Source organism: Lissotriton vulgaris, chromosome 11 (assembly GCF_964263255.1).
Source record: "Lissotriton vulgaris chromosome 11, aLisVul1.2, whole genome shotgun sequence".
Lineage (NCBI taxonomy): Eukaryota > Metazoa > Chordata > Amphibia > Caudata > Salamandridae > Lissotriton > Lissotriton vulgaris.
Genome location: NC_141699.1, coordinates 108,120,782 through 108,136,239, shown reverse-complemented (window position 1 = coordinate 108,136,239; position 15,458 = coordinate 108,120,782). Strand labels below are relative to the sequence as shown.

Genomic DNA, 15,458 nt, shown 5'->3' with positions numbered 1-15,458 from the left:
AGACTTCAGTAAGAGTTCGGTTAAAAGATACCATAGGATTGGTAGGCTGATCAACGCACGAATGTGAGTTGAGTTGCATTCGTCTGTGTGGGTTTGCTGTTAAAATTGTAGAAGGAAGGAATTATTCGATTTTTAGCATTCTTTGTACAAAAATAATTGCACGCCTGCCCTTGAATCCACATGTAGGTGTTCTGTATCGTCTTTCCCAAAGTTCACCGGCGTCTATTGTGGATCACATGCAAGGTACACCACATCCCTGTTCCAAATTTGTACTCCGTGCAGGCCCTGCCCTTCCGTGTGACTCCAGGAAAGATACCCCCACCCAGGAATTGAGTTCTTATGTAGTCTCATGCTGTTTTCCTTGCTGATACGATCTTTGCAGGTGGAACTGCTATGCTTAAAGATAGCGCATCAGTACTATAACTGTTCCTGCGTGTGGACTGCTCGACCCTTAGCTTGAAAGTAGAGCTCATCTTAATGCATTGCTTTCTGCCTAGAAATAAGGTTACTATGTTAAACGTAGAGAACATTCTGGATCCGGTACATCACTGATGGATACTTCTGATTTCAGATTCGTCAACCTTAAGAAAAATCTATCCAACAGGCTGGACCTGGACTATTTGACAGCAGTGCGTCACCAGGTGGTGGAGTGCAGATGTATGTTGGCCTTCTTCCACCCGGTAGTAAGAGTGGACGTGTGGTTCGAAAGTGCCACTCCCCTTTCTGGCGGCTGACAAACACTTTACATTTTTTTTTCAATGTGCAAGGGAACAATGTACCCACAGAAGACTACCGGGTTCAAACGCACCATAACAGCCAAGAACCCCGTCTGGTGTTTGGACTCTGGCCCAACCCCCATGTCGTGCAAAGAATGTGCTCTTTTTCACTTCAAGGTGATCTGGGATCATTACGTAAAGCTGTCTCAAAACACCAAAATAAGTCATGGACCTTAATATACATCCCACTTAAAGTCAGGGTTGCGGACCTGTTTCCGCGACAGGTCTTCTTTGTGGTTGAAGTCGCCCAGTAAGTCCAACTCCAAGTTGAAGAAGCAGCGTAAGACATTGAATCTGGTCGAAGAAGCAGCGTTAGTCATTGAAGCTGGGCTCAACCCTGCTCCACTCCTCTGGCCAAAGAGAAGTTGAAAGAACATCAAGGTGCCAATCAACTTCTCTCCTGGTTTCTAGTTGGGAAGCAGATTCCCACAACTGGTCCAGTTGTGCCATGAGTTTCTCTGGCCACAGGTAACTGCAAGTGCAAAAAGAACAATTGATGGACAGAATGCAGAACAATGTCATACATTCACCTCAGTGCAGAGATCTGGGCCTAACTCTATCGGTTTTTTTTTTGCTCACTGTGTCATTCCAGTATGGAACCAGCCATATGCAAATCAGACTTGACCCTGCGCCCAATGGGAACAGTGCAGCCCGAACTGCCAGGCCATCCCTGGACTGGAAACAAGCATCCTAGGACCGGTTTTGCAGCAGGTCGGAGCCCCATAACATTTTTACGAAAGAGAGGCATTCAAGACAAATTATTCCACAAAGAAGCACTGGCTCAAGGAATTTTGAACACTGGTAGATTCTTTTCTTTGTTACTGAGTGTATCGAACAAACAACGCAGCCAATGCGTTTCACCTACAAAGGCTTCATCCGGGCATAGAATTTTAGATCTGCTGAAAGTCACCCTGATCCTCAAAGTATAAGCCAATGTAGAGACGAGAATGCAACCACAATAGGCTCGTACATCAGATCCTCAAAATAGTGTGGGCCAATGGGCACAGGGAAAGAGGATTTGTCTTATTCCAGGGTTCAGGTCAAGAACATATAGTGCTAACAGATTGTTGTCCACTACAAGTATAATAGGTCAGCGACCAAACGATAAGTTGCAAGAAGCACCTTGCTCCAAAGCTGAGCGCGAGCCAGTGTGTGCCGTGTTAGGCACCAAAACAGAGTTTTCTTCAGCACATCATGTTGTATACGCCCCGTAGAAGGATGTACTGAATTTTTTTGGCACTTTTGTTGCTCAGTTTAGTGTCTCTTAAGGACCGCTTGTCAGGCTGCTTCCGGAGGATCTTTCCTCAGTTCTGTATCAGCCCCTAGAAATTTCTTCTGGGTTTACACAAACTTAAGTGCTGACTTTAATTCTAATACATGGTCTAATACGTTTTTTAAAGCCAGTCCGGAGGTCAGGCTCTAACCAAACCCAGTGTTTGAATCAAATCTGCCTCGATCCGAACCAAGGTCATGCCTTGACTCCACTCCAGCCCACTGGGTTCCCAACACTAGTCTACCACCAAACTTTCCTCAGAATCTCCCTCCCCATCTTTTTCTCTCTGAATCTTATAAGTTTGTCATCATATGACTATGATGATGGGGGATGATTTAGCCCCACCACCCCTAATTGCGATGATTAGTATTTATATGGCCTTGTCATGCTCCCCCCACCGATTCGTGGTTAATGAACCCCTTTGACCCACCCTAGTTTCCTCCCATCCCAGAGTGGTTTTCCAAGGAGCACTTGTGTTGCTACAAGAGGTGTAGGTTCTGATTGCAAAAGGGACCATTGGGAGGGTGTTTACATAAAAAATAGAGGCACATGGTTAGTATCGCTATTTCCTTGTGCCAAAGGACTAGTTTTATATCTTCGCCCTTTGAACACCTTCCTTCTCAAAAGACACATTAAAAATGCTCATACTTGTCCAAGTTCTGTTTTCCCTGGTTCCAAATGGCTGGATGATTTACTTTGAACTGCAGGAAATGTGATTTCATGTGCCAGTCCTCTAGTCCTGCAGACATAACCTGTGGTTCAAGGTAAGCCAGGGGTATTTTCATTTTGCAGTGCTGTCTTTTGGCCTTACTAGTGCCCCTCGGGTGTTTGTGAAAGTGGTGGCAGTGGTTGCTGCCCATCTTAGGACGTTAGGGATACTGACTGGCTGTTGGATGTCTTGCAGCAATAAGTTGTAGACCATGAAACTGTTGAATTGTGATCTCATTGTGGTTCTCAGTCGATGATCAGTCACGGCTGACTCCTTTGCAGATGCTTCCATTTTATAGGAGCTATTCTGGACACCATGCTGTTAAGGTTCCTTCCCATGTCACGACGAGGCAAGGACATTCAGGCTGTTATGCCAGGTGGCCTATACAGGCTCTGCAAAGGGATCTGAAGTCTGAGCGTAGCACCATTGGAATTTGTTGCATCTTCAAGTTTCTGAGGAGACTGCACAAGATCTTCAGTTTTAGCTGCTCAACTGTAACTCGTTCAGTGGCTGAACCATCTCCCTTCCTTAACCAGAGCTGACGGGTGTGTCCCTGCTAGGCTGGGGAGGACAGCTGGAGATCAGCAAAATCTGGTCTGTGACAGAAGTTCAGCTTCAGGTACTGAGGTGGAATAGACACTTTCCAACAGTGGGCTGAGACCTGGCTAGATGTTTTCACCACCATTGATTGTGCAGTGTAAAAAAACTGGGTCAGAATAGTGATTTTCTACTTTTCCTGTCCGTGGAGAACCTGCCCTGGCAGTTTTTCCCAGGGGGAATCTGGACAAGACTGATTTTGCATATGGCTGGGTTTAAACTGGAATGGCATGGGGAGCAAAAAAGGATGGATTTAGGCCCAGATCTACGTACTGCTATGGTTATTTGACATTGTTCAATATTCTGTACATCAAGTGTTTTTTCCATTTGTCACCGGAGTGGGCCCCGCGCACTCAATGCCCCTGGAGTTAACCGCATCGCTGGAGCGGTTATTTTTCCCCTACGTGGCTTTTTTCTAAAAGCCGCGTAAGATGACGAGCTCAGCTCGTCATCCGCACACGCCCCCCGTGGCTGATGACGAGCTGAGCTAGTCATCAGCCTCGAAGGGGTTAAGCTAGCCTGGCTGATGAGGGATGAAACCCTGAAACCGGTCTTAGGATGCTTGTTTTCTGGTCCGGGGAGAACCTGGCCTGGCAGTTCAGGCTGGACTTTTCCCTTGAGGAGCAGGGTCAAAACCGATTGCATATGGCTCGGTCCAAACTGGGGTGGCGTGGTGAGCACAATAGTTTAAACCCAGATCTCTGTACCGGGGTGAATGTTGGACATTGTTCAACATTCTGTCCATCTATTCTTTTTGCTTTTGCTTTTATGGTAGAGATTGCAACAAACACGGGCAATCTTATTTCCCAAACCTGGAGTAAATAAGCAATATTATAGCTACAAAGGTTAGAGAAAAATATTAAGTGTCTGTAATAAAAAAAAAAAAACCTTTAATGTACGAAAACACAGAAGATCTAAACCAAAAAAGTGTTAGAGGTACCCATCTTAGAAATGAATACAAATACATATTGTTTATATACAGAGATAGCAGTTATGAAAAAATCAGTGCCGGTGTAGGGTAAGGTACAATTTTTTTCGGGGCACAGTGCACCCGAACAAATCAATCCAGTCTGCATCTTGCTCCCCGTCAATACTGTATAGACAGGTAGTCGCCAAGAGGATGATAACTTAAAGGTGGAAAGCACCAGACCACCACCACCACATGAATGGGCGTGGCACAACTCAATGCTGGTGTGGTCCAAAGCAGAATGCCTCACCGTCAGGCGTGAGGAAACCATGGGGCTCCGCCAGGTTCCCATCGCAACATATTGGGATGCACTTTTAACTGAATTACAGCAGAGCGCGAACACGGATGAAGGGGATCCCACTGCTGAATGACCTGTGGGTGGGTACCATAAACTAATGCTATGTCCGGGTAGACGCCACAACACTCAGTCACTAGTTGTATACTGGCAGAGTTAATGCGCAAGCACGCACGCAAAGATGGGGAGGGAGCGAGTAGTGAATTGGCGAAGAGACACTATGTAGATTTCGGTAGGGAAGCGGGAGGGGTAACACTGGCTGAACTAATGTTTTAATTGTTCTAAATGTTTTTACTTGTTCTGTCTTTGGTTGATACATCTGCAAAGATTGATCGGACACTTGCACTAACCTGTACCTTCCCCGTCGTACATGTAAGCAAAAACCAACTGCCTGCAGTGCATAGTAAGCAATGACGAATGTTAACTAAATGATGATGATGCCCTAAGGCTCGAAGTCAAGGCACATCGAATGCATGTAATATGGTTTAAAACTAAAACACCCACTATACTGTAACTGTACTTTATTAACGCTCTGCCAATGCTATATGTACTACATCTCGAATTAATACATAAAGAAGTGTAACATGTACATGTGCGAATTCATAAAAATCAATGAGATAAAAAAAACTGTATTGACAGGGAGCGAGATGCAGACAGGGTTGATTTGTTCAACTGCTTTCAGGTGCTTTGTGCTCTGAAACATTGTATATAACCCCACTGGCATTTAATTTGAGACTTGTGCTGCTGGTATGTGATTTAATCTTTCTTTTGGACTAATGATGCAGTTTCTATGAAGTACCCTTTTACATTCCTCCTGAGAATGGTTATTTTGAAATACACTAAATATGTTTGATCGGATGCTTTTTTAACAATTGCTTTGTCCTGATGATGACCTTGAAAAAATTATCAATGCACTCGCTATGCTAAATCCAACCTGTTCCAGTTTGTGGATACAAGTTGGGCGGGCGGGGGGGGGGAGAAAGTGTCTGAATAAGATAGAAAGTCATTCCTCGAACTGAGCGAGCATATCTCCCATTGAAAATAAGGCAAACATGCTGGGGGAATATTGCCTAAGATCCCTAAAGTAATAAGCCAAACAAAGTCACTGTGCCACTCATTCACCAACACTTTTACTTTGACAGAGTGACAACTCAATTACTAACTTGCATTGTACCCAGTGTTATTGAAAAAGGGTACAGGGCACCTTATCTTGTATGATTGTTTTCACATCTTATACTAACTAAATGTTTGCAAACAATTATCATGCAAGATATTGCGTCCTGTACTCCTTTTCAATAACATGGTTATGATGCAAGTTATTGAGTTTGCCCACTTTCAAAGCAAGTAGAAATGTTGGTGAATAAGTTCCATTGGATATTTGTTTTGACTTAATACGCATACTCAGGATCTCGGTGGCAATCAGGGTGGTCCTTGTGAAGTATACATGCGTTTACTAACAGGCACTTCAAAATCTAGTTATGCTTCTAAAAGTTTGCCAAATAGGGTACTCCTTGACAATGTGGTGCATGGTCTGTCCACCAGTATGTGCAATGTGGGGACTATAATGCACTTGTCAATCGGTGTACAGAACACCTACCACGTTCTGAGGGCCGATAATGGTGTCAAAGACCATGATTTCCTGAGGTAAGGAACTGAAATTCTGAGGCTGCTTGTCTAGTGAAGTAGTGGTCCACAGACAGTAGGTATCCGTTAATGCACTTGAAAGGTTTACCTAATGGCAGCTCCACCACAGTCAATATCGGATACATTGTAAATCAAGTAGGCAAACACATGGCTGGCTCAGATGGGCACTTGAGACAGTAAACACGACTCTCCTACCTCTTTCCCTGCTTCGAGCACACTTTACAACAGCATGGTTGCTCCTATTTTGGTGTTAGAGGAATTTTATCAGAAAACTGTTGCTCCTACAGCATTGCCACATCGTCCAGAACACATGAAGTGGAGGCTGCTGTGTCTTCAGTGGCAATGAGACTTTCAATCACATACAATTAAAAGTCAAGGAAAGACCACATTCTTCCTGTGGCTGTCTGATAATAAACTACATATGTATTATATGTTGCCATCTGGATCTGGTGGGTAAACAGTTTCCTATACCAAGTGCGAGTTTTACGACTTGCATTATATGGCTGAAGAACCTGGTTGTTCTTGTCCACTCTGCCCATGTACTTGTTGTAATCCAATATACAGGTGGGCTTGTGTACTTGGGCCATATGCCCCCAAAACGGATGGGGAAGTGATCTCATCATGAATTGTAATGAGCATGTACACATTACGCCTATCTGAGAACTTGACTGCGCCCAGTCAAGTTCCCAGATACGCGTGATGTGTACATGCTTCTTGCAAACAAGCTACTGCTGGAATCCTGTGGCGACAACTAATTGTACTGCAGGCCACTTTGCCAGCTTTGTAGAGCTCACTGAACAGTTCTACTCCTGTATAGATATTGTCCATATAAAGGTTATAGCCTTTCTGAAGGAGTGACTGAACACGCTCTATACAATATTTCCTGTGGCCCCCTAGTGTGGGAGGGCATCCTACAGGGTTTGGAGTTTAGTTCTTCCCTGTATACACTCTCATGCTGTACACATAGCCAGTAAAGCTCTCATACAGCATGTACAGCTTGATACCATAGCAAGGTTGTTTGTTCGCAGTACACTACCTGAACGGTAGCTGCCCTTTTATATCCATTGAGGAGTCCTTGATCTAGGATAGTCTTCCCAGGAGTATAAAACTCTGGTAACCTGGCAGACAAATGTATCACGACAGGCTAAATTTTGAACAACCTGTCAGTCTGGATGGTCCCGGAGCAATGCAGCAGAATTGTAATTGAAATGCAGCATGCTCTGCAATAGCAAAAAATCGATCTCTGCTCATCTATGGTGCGAAGATGGGGGTGGGGGAGGTGAGTTACCCAAACCATGCGAATAGACCAATAGGACAGCATGGTTGGTTTATGTACTACCCGCACTATGAACGTAAAGGCCCAAAACATTTGAACACCTCCTAATGAAGTGGGAGTCCATTTTTATGTGTATTACAATGAGGCCGGGGAGTCTGGCTCTGTCTCTCTTTCTGGCTCGCTCGCGCTCTCTCTTTCTGGCTCGCTCGCGCTCTCTTTCTGGCTCGCTCGCGCTCTCTTTCTGGCTCGCTCGCGCTCTCTCTTTCTGGCTCGCTCGCGCTCTCTCTTTCTGGCTCGCTCGCGCTCTCTCTTTCTGGCTCGCTCGCGCTCTCTCTTTCTGGCTCGCTCGCGCTCTCTCTTTCTGGCTCGCTCGCGCTCTCTCTTTCTGGCTCGCTCGCGCTCTCTCTTTCTGGCTCGCTCGCGCTCTCTCTTTCTGGCTCGCTCGCGCTCTCTCTTTCTGGCTCGCTCGCGCTCTCTTTCTGGCTCGCTCGCGCTTTCTCTTTCTGGCTCGCTCGCGCTCTCTCTTTCTGGCTCGCTCGCGCTCTCTCGCTCGTTCTCGCTCGCTCTCGCTCGCTCTCTCGCTTGCTCGCTCTCGCTCGCTCTCGCTCGCTGTTAGAGGCCCGATCTCAGGAGGGGACAGATTTCGCACCTGACCACCATGGGACCCACCTCTCTTAGGAATACAGCCGAGCACTGGCGGAAGACCCTCAGGTTGAGGATCTAGAATCGTACGTGCTGCGCTAGCACTACTTCAACAGAGACACCACACTGAAGATTTTAAGAGAACCTAGTCTTTATCTCTTCAAATAAAAATGGATCTTTATGATCCGCAGATTCTCAGTACAGGCGAGCCGGAGCTCGAAGAGTCTTGGTTGGGATAGGGTAGCGGGACAGTCTCAAAAGTTCAGGGTATCCGGCGCACAGCTCTCAATCTTCGAGCTGGGGGATACGTAGTGCTCTTGGGTCCAGCCGGACCAGAGTAGTCTCTCGAGCCGCGATCGAATCAGCAGGGCTCAAGGTAGCAGGGGAGCCACGACAGCGTCAGCAGGGCTCGGTGATCTTCTCAGTTGCAAAGGAGCCGCAAACTAATCAGCAGGGCTCGGGGTCTCGTTGGTTGCAAAAGGCGGAGCTGCGACCAGGTCAGCAGGACTCTCATAATCCAGGATACAACTCCTGATCGTTCCCGAGCCGCCCTTGATATAGGACTCCCTTCCTTTGATGTCCGGAGTCCTCGCAGGCAGATGTCTTAGCACCTGGGGGCTGGTTGTTGGGGGTTCCGCCTCGGCGGCTTCTTTCATCCTTGCAAGTTGGGTCTGGAGGGATCCCAGACACTCAGCAGGCCTGGAGCCAGCCCTCTGGGAGGCCGGATGGGTGATCGAAACTCATCTCTGGAGGGGAGGTGGAAGGTGTGACCAAGCTACTCCTCCGTCTCTCGCTCACAGGGAGCACTCTACCACCTGGCTGGGGATGGCGCCGTCGGCCGAGGTCGGGCTGGGGCCGGGGCGGCCATTTTAGGTGCAGGGACATGGGCCTCGGATGTCAGGAAAATATGGGACGAGGACAGGAAGCCAGGGTCGGGGATGTGTATCATGGCGGGCAGGGTCGGGTGGTTCACGGTCTGGGGAAGCTGTCTGGTTCAGGGGTGACCAAGCCACGAGGCCGGGGCCAACACGCGCTCCCCCCCCCCCCCCCCAAGCTGAAGGTCGGGGAGAACTACCCATCCTCTTGGGGATTCTCCTCGCTGAGGCGGAAGAACCTGGAGAGGCAGTCAGCGTTGGCGTGGTCGGTACCAGGGCGGTGTTCTACTGTGAAGTCCATCCCCTGGAGGGAGATAGACCATTGCAGCAGTTTGGGGTTCTCCCCTCATCTGCATGAGCCGCAGTAAGGGTCGATGATCTGTCTGCACTCGGAAGTGGGTTCCGAATAGGTAGGGTCGGAGTTTCTTGAGAGCCCAGACTACTGCAAACGCTTCTCGTTCGATGGTGCTCCATCTCTGTTCTCGGGGCAGTAGTCTCTGCTGATGAATGCTATGGGCTGATCTATGCCTTCCTCATTGAGCTGGGATAGTACGGCCCCGATGCCATGTTCGGAGACGTCGGTCTGAACCACAAACTCTTTGGAGTGGTCCGGGGCTCGGAGTATGGGGGCAGTACACATTGCGGTCTTCAAGGCGTCGAACGCCTTTTGGCAGGAGGGGTCCAGTGCACGCGCTTGAGCTGCCTTTTAGATGTCAATTCTGTGAGAGGACCCACTATGCTGCCGTAGTTCTTTATGAACCTCCGGTAGTAGCCGGTGAGGCCCAGGAAGGCTCGGACCTCGGTTTGGGGTTCCCAGGCCAAGATGGCATCGATCTTCTGTTGGAGCGGGGCGACCTGCCCGCTTCCCACCAGTTGGCCTAGGTAGGTCACTGACCCCTGCCCAATCTGGCACTTGCTGGCTTTCACTGTCAAGCCCGCCTGGCGTAGGGCTAGCAACACCCTCCGGAGGTGCCGGAGGTGGTCACTCCATTGGGAACTGAACACCGCAATATCGTCCAGATATGCGGCGCTGAACTCTTCCAGCCCGGCCAGGACTCGGTTCACCAGTCTCTGAAAGGTGGCCGGGGCTTTTTTCATTCCGAACGGCATCACTCGGAAGCGATAGTGCCCGTCCGGGGTGGAGAAGGCGGACCGCTCCTTGGCTCCCTCTGTGAGCGCAATTTGCCAGTAGCCGCAGGTCAGATCAAAGGTACTCGGGTGGCGAGCAGACCCCAGGCGGTCAATGAGCTCATCCGCACGGGGAATGGGATGGGCGTCTGCTCGGGTGACTGCGTTGAGCCCCCGGTAGTCCACGCAGAACCGAAGTTCGGGGACAGCTCCAGGGGCCGCGGCTTTCGGGACCAGCACCACGGGGCTGGCCCAGGGGCTGGCGGAGGGCTCGACCACTCCTAGGGCGAGCATTTTTGAGACTTCGGCCTGGATGCAGGTGTCGCACTGGCACGTCGTGGACACACCAGTCGGTGATTCTGGGGACTAGGGAGAACAAATCTGAGAACTGCCCCAAGAGCTGGCGGTAGTCCTCACGCTGCTGAGGGGTGAGGGAGGAAGAGAGGTTCACTCAGTCTACGGAGCCATCTTTTTCTTTGGCACACAGGAGGTCAGGGAGAGGCTCAGTTTCCTCTTCCGCTCTGTCGTCGGTGGCCAAGAGCAAGCTCAACTCCGTCCGCACGAAGTGAGGCTTGAGGCGATTCACGTGGAGGACCCGAAGGGGGTTCCGAGGGGACTGGACGTCCACCAAGTAGGTCACTTGGCTCTTCCTCTCCACGACCTTAAAGGGGCCTGTCCATTTGTCTTGGAGGGCGCAGGGTTTCACCGGGGACATCACCCAGACCTGCTGGCCCGGCTGAAACTCGACCAGAGTGGCATTCTGGTCGTACCAGCGCTTCATTTCCACCTGACTTGCTTCGAGGTTGGCTTCAGCCAGCACTCGGAATTTCCGTGTCTGGTTTCAGAGGGTGAGAATGTAGCGGAACACATCGGGGGGAGGTTCCTGGGGGGCTGCTTCCCATCCATCCTTGACCAGGCTAAGGGGCCCCCGAACGGGATGCCCGTACAACAGCTCAAATGGGCTAAACCCCAGGGACTTCTGGGGGACCTCTCAGTACGCGAACAGGAGACAAGGTAGGAGGACATCCCACTTGCGCCGGAGGGGTTCTTCTAGGCCCATGATCATCCCCTTCAATGTTCGGTTAAACCGTTCCACTAGGCCATTGCCCTGGGGATGATACGGGGTGGTGAATTTGTAGGACACTCCACATTGTTGCCACAAGGACATCATGTACTTCGAGATGAAGTTGGTGCTGCGATCACTCACGACCTCGCGGGGGAAGCCTACTCGGGAGAAAATCCCCATCAGCGCCCGGCTCACCACGGGGGCCGTCGCGGTGAGGAGGGGAATGGCTTCGGGGTACCTGGTGGCGTGGTCCATCAGGATAAATCGGTGACCTTGGGAGGTTCTGGGGTCCAGGGGTCCTACTATGTCTATCCCGACCCGCTCAAAGGGGGTGCTGACGACCGGAAAGGGTTGGAGGGGAGCCTTGCGTGAGCCTCCCCTCTTTCCACTAGCCTGGCACGTGGGGCAGGACTTACAGTGGGTTTCTACATATGTTCGCATTTTGGGCCAATAAAAGTGAGTGACTAGGCGATCGTAGGTCTTATCTTGACCCAAGTGTCCCGCCAGGGGTACATCGGGGGCCAGACCCAGGAGGAAGTCTCGGAAGCGTAGGGGGACCACGAGTACCCGACCTGATCCTAACTCCGCAGACTTCTGTTCACAATACAGTAGGCCATTCTCCCAGTACAAGGAATGAGGCCCAGTCTGGTCGCCCACAGCTTGGGCCGCGGCTTGTCGTCTGAGTCCGACCAGGGACGGGCAAGTGGCTTGCTCCCGGCAGAACTCCTCTCGGGAGGGGCCCCCCTCGTGACTCCACTGCGCCAACTCGGGCAGATCATCTATCTCAGGGAGCTGTGCGGCCTCGGGATGCAAGGCCTCGTTGTCTGGGACGGCTCTCCTGGGGAGAGGCCGGTGGGCTCAGCTCGATCTTCCCTATCTTTTTCAGGGAGGTGGTTGGGAGGCTCTGCGTCGACCGCCCCGATGGGGGGAGTAGGGCGGACATGGAGCGGGTGGTGGCGCACACCCACTCGGGTAGGCCCATCATGCCCAGGTGTGTCTTACGTTCTACTTGTCTCCATGGGGAACTTTCCTGGTTGTTGCCCAGGAGACAGTCTACTGGTTGGGAGGCCCTGACAGCGACTCGTAACTCTCCTGTCACTCCCACCCATTCGAACCGTACTAGGGCCATCTTGCAAAGACTCTGTGTTGTCAGCGGACAATACGGGGCATAGGGAATTCGGAATGATCTGGTCCTCCCTGACTAGGTGACTGAGGATACCTGTGATACTTGCCCCGGTGTCACGAAGAGCCTCCACCCGGTGGCCGTTCACCGCCACTAGTTGTCGGTACTTCTTGGTATTATCGGGTAAGGGGCCCCCAGGGATCATCTCTCGATCTCCTCGGGAGACTAGGGCCATGGCGGCGGGTTCCCACTCTTCGGTGTCCTCCATCTCCTCCCCTAGAGCTACATTTGCTACCTGTCTGGCTGGGGGAGCTGTTGCAGAGGGTCGCCTGGCCATGGGACACAGGGGGTCACTGGCGTAATGCCCGGTTTGTTGGCATCGGTAACAGGAAATAGTGACCCGGTGCCCGGGGGAGCGTGAGTGGCTGGTGCGGTGGCTGGCATGGTCTGGGTTTGGCCTCTGGGGGGACTACGCTGGGGTCCTGACTGGGAATCCCTCTGTCTACCTTGGTTCCCCCCACCCCTCTGGCGGGGAGATATCCCTGACTGTTTCTGGGGGAGTCTACTACGGGACCCCGGGGGACCCGGGTATTCACCCAGCGATCAGCCTCCACGGCCAGCTTCCTTGGGTCGGCAAGCTTGCTGTCGTGCAGATGCTGGCGGAGTTCCACAAAACAGTTCACGGACAGATGTTCCCAGAGCATGAGGTCAGTTAGCTCTTCCATGGTGGTCACTTTGCTGCCCTTGACCCACCTGTCGAATGCTCTGCTGAAAAAGTTGACGTACTCCACCCAGGTAGTACCAGGAATCTTCTTGCAGTCCCGGAACCGCTGGCGGTGCATTTCTGAAGTGAGGCCATATCTCGTCAGCAGGGCCTCCTTCATGTGGCTGTAGGAAGTCTGCATAGATGATGGTAGGTCGAGTAGGGTGTCTCTCCCCTCGCTCAGGAATCGGCCCCACAGCCCAGCTCCCCAATCTTTCTGCGGAACTCGGTGGGAGGTCATGGCGACTTCGTAGGCTTTAAACCATTGCTGGATATCATCGTTCTTATAATATTCTCTCACCACATCCTTGGGGATCTGGACCTTTTGGTTCTATCGGGGGGACCGCTTCCCGGCTCCTCAAGGTGTGATTCTCTTCGCTCCGGGCCTTGAGCTCGATCTCCTTCAGGCCGCGCTCGTGCTCCAGCTGGAGTCTCTTGTCTTCATGTTCTCGTTGGAGCTTCTTTTCCTCCAACTCTCCTTGGACTCGTAGTTGTTCCACCACTAGTCTCTTTTCTGCTAGCTTCAGTTCACACTCAGTTTTGAGTTTGGCCAATTCAAGTTCATGATTGCGGGTCCTTTCTCGGTCCGCTAGTTCTCGGGGGAAAGGCCCCCGTCCGGGAGTGCTGCTGCCTCCTCTTGGGTTGGGTTCGGGGTCGATCGGCTGTTCTGTTCTCCTCCTGACGGGGGAAGGTTTTCTTCGGACTCAACCCAAGTTTGTAGAGCTTTCTGCATATCTTCTTTCGTATTCAGGCCTGTGGTAGCGATTCCTCGCTCCTTGCAAAATTCCTTCAATTCTCTGTGCGTGTAATCTTCTAATCGTTCCGGAAGGAACGTGGTGCTTGCATCACTCTCAGTGGCACCCTTGGTATTTTTCTCTGCCATCTCTGTTCGGTAGTGCGTCAGCCGCTTACTGTACGATATCTAGATTTACGGACTCGGATCCTGTCGCTTGCCACCATTGTTAGAGGCCCGATCTCAGGAGGGGACAGATTTCGCACCTGACCACCCTGGGACCCACCTCTTAGGAATACAGCCGAGCACTGGCGGAAGACCCTGAGGTTGAGGATCTCTAATCTAGAATCGTACGCGCTGCGCTAGCACTACTTCAACAGAGCGACACCACACTGAAGATTTTAAGAGAACGTATTCTTTATCTCTTCAAATAAAAATGGATCTTTATGATCCGCAGATTCTCAGTACAGGTGAGCCGGAGCTCGAAGAGTCTTGGTCGGGATAGGGTAGCGGGACAGTCTCAAAAGTTGAGGGTATCCGGCGCACAGCTCTCGAGCTGGGGGATACGGACTGCTCTTGGGTCCAGCCGGACCAGAGTAGTCTCTCGAGCCGCGATAGAATCAGCAGAGCTCAAGGTAGCAGGGGAGCCGCGACAGCAGGGCTCGGTGATCTTCTCGGTTGCAAAGGAGCCGCAAACTAATCAGCAGGGCTCGGGGTCTCGTTGGTTGCAAAAGGGGGAGCCGCGACCAGGTCAGCAGGACTCTCGTAATCCAGGATACAACTCCTGATCGTTCCAGAGCCGCCCTTGATATAGGACTCTCTCTTTCTGGCTCGCTTCCTGGCTCGCTCGCACTCTCTTTCTGGTTTGCTCGCTCTCTCTCTTTCTGGTTTGCTCGCTCTCTCTCTCTTTCTGGTTTGCTCGCTCTCTCTCTCTTTCTGGTTTGCTCGCTCTCTCTCTCTTTCTGGTTTGCTCGCTCTCCCTCTCTTTCTGGTTTGCTCGCTCTCTTTCTGGTTTGCTCGCTCTCTTTCTGGTTTGCTCGCTCTCTTTCTGGTTTGCTCGCTCTCTTTCTGGTTTGCTCGCTCGCTCTCTTTCTGGTTTGCTCGCTCTCTCTCTTTCTGGTTTGCTCGCTCTCTCTCTTTCTGGTTTGCTCGCTCTCTCTCTCTTTCTGGTTTGCTCGCTCTCTCTCTCTTTCTGGTTTGCTCGCTCTCCCTCTCTTTCTGGTTTGCTCGCTCTCTTTCTGGTTTGCTCGCTCTCTTTCTGGTTTGCTCGCTCTCTTTCTGGTTTGCTCGCTCTCTTTCTGGTTTGCTCTCTCGCTCTCTTTCTGGTTTGCTCGCTCTCTCTCTTTCTGGTTTGCTCGCTCTCTCTCTTTCTGGTTTGCTCGCTCTCTCTCTCTTTCTGGTTTGCTCGCTCTCTCTCTCTTTCTGGTTTGCTCGCTCTCTCTCTCTTTCTGGTTTGCTCGCTCTCCCTCTCTTTCTGGTTTGCTCGCTCTCTTTCTGGTTTGCTCGCTCTCTTTCTGGTTTGCTCGCTCTCTTTCTGGTTTGCTCGCTCTCTCTCTTTCTGGTTTGCTCGCTCTCTCTCTTTCTGGTTTGC

General features: G+C 51.0%; 1 protein-coding gene across 1 annotated transcript in view; it reads left to right on the top strand.

Annotated features, from left to right (window-relative positions):
* Positions 1-15,458, top strand: part of YWHAH (tyrosine 3-monooxygenase/tryptophan 5-monooxygenase activation protein eta) — a 35,461-nt gene that overhangs the window by 1,001 nt on the left and 19,002 nt on the right. The window lies entirely within an intron of this gene.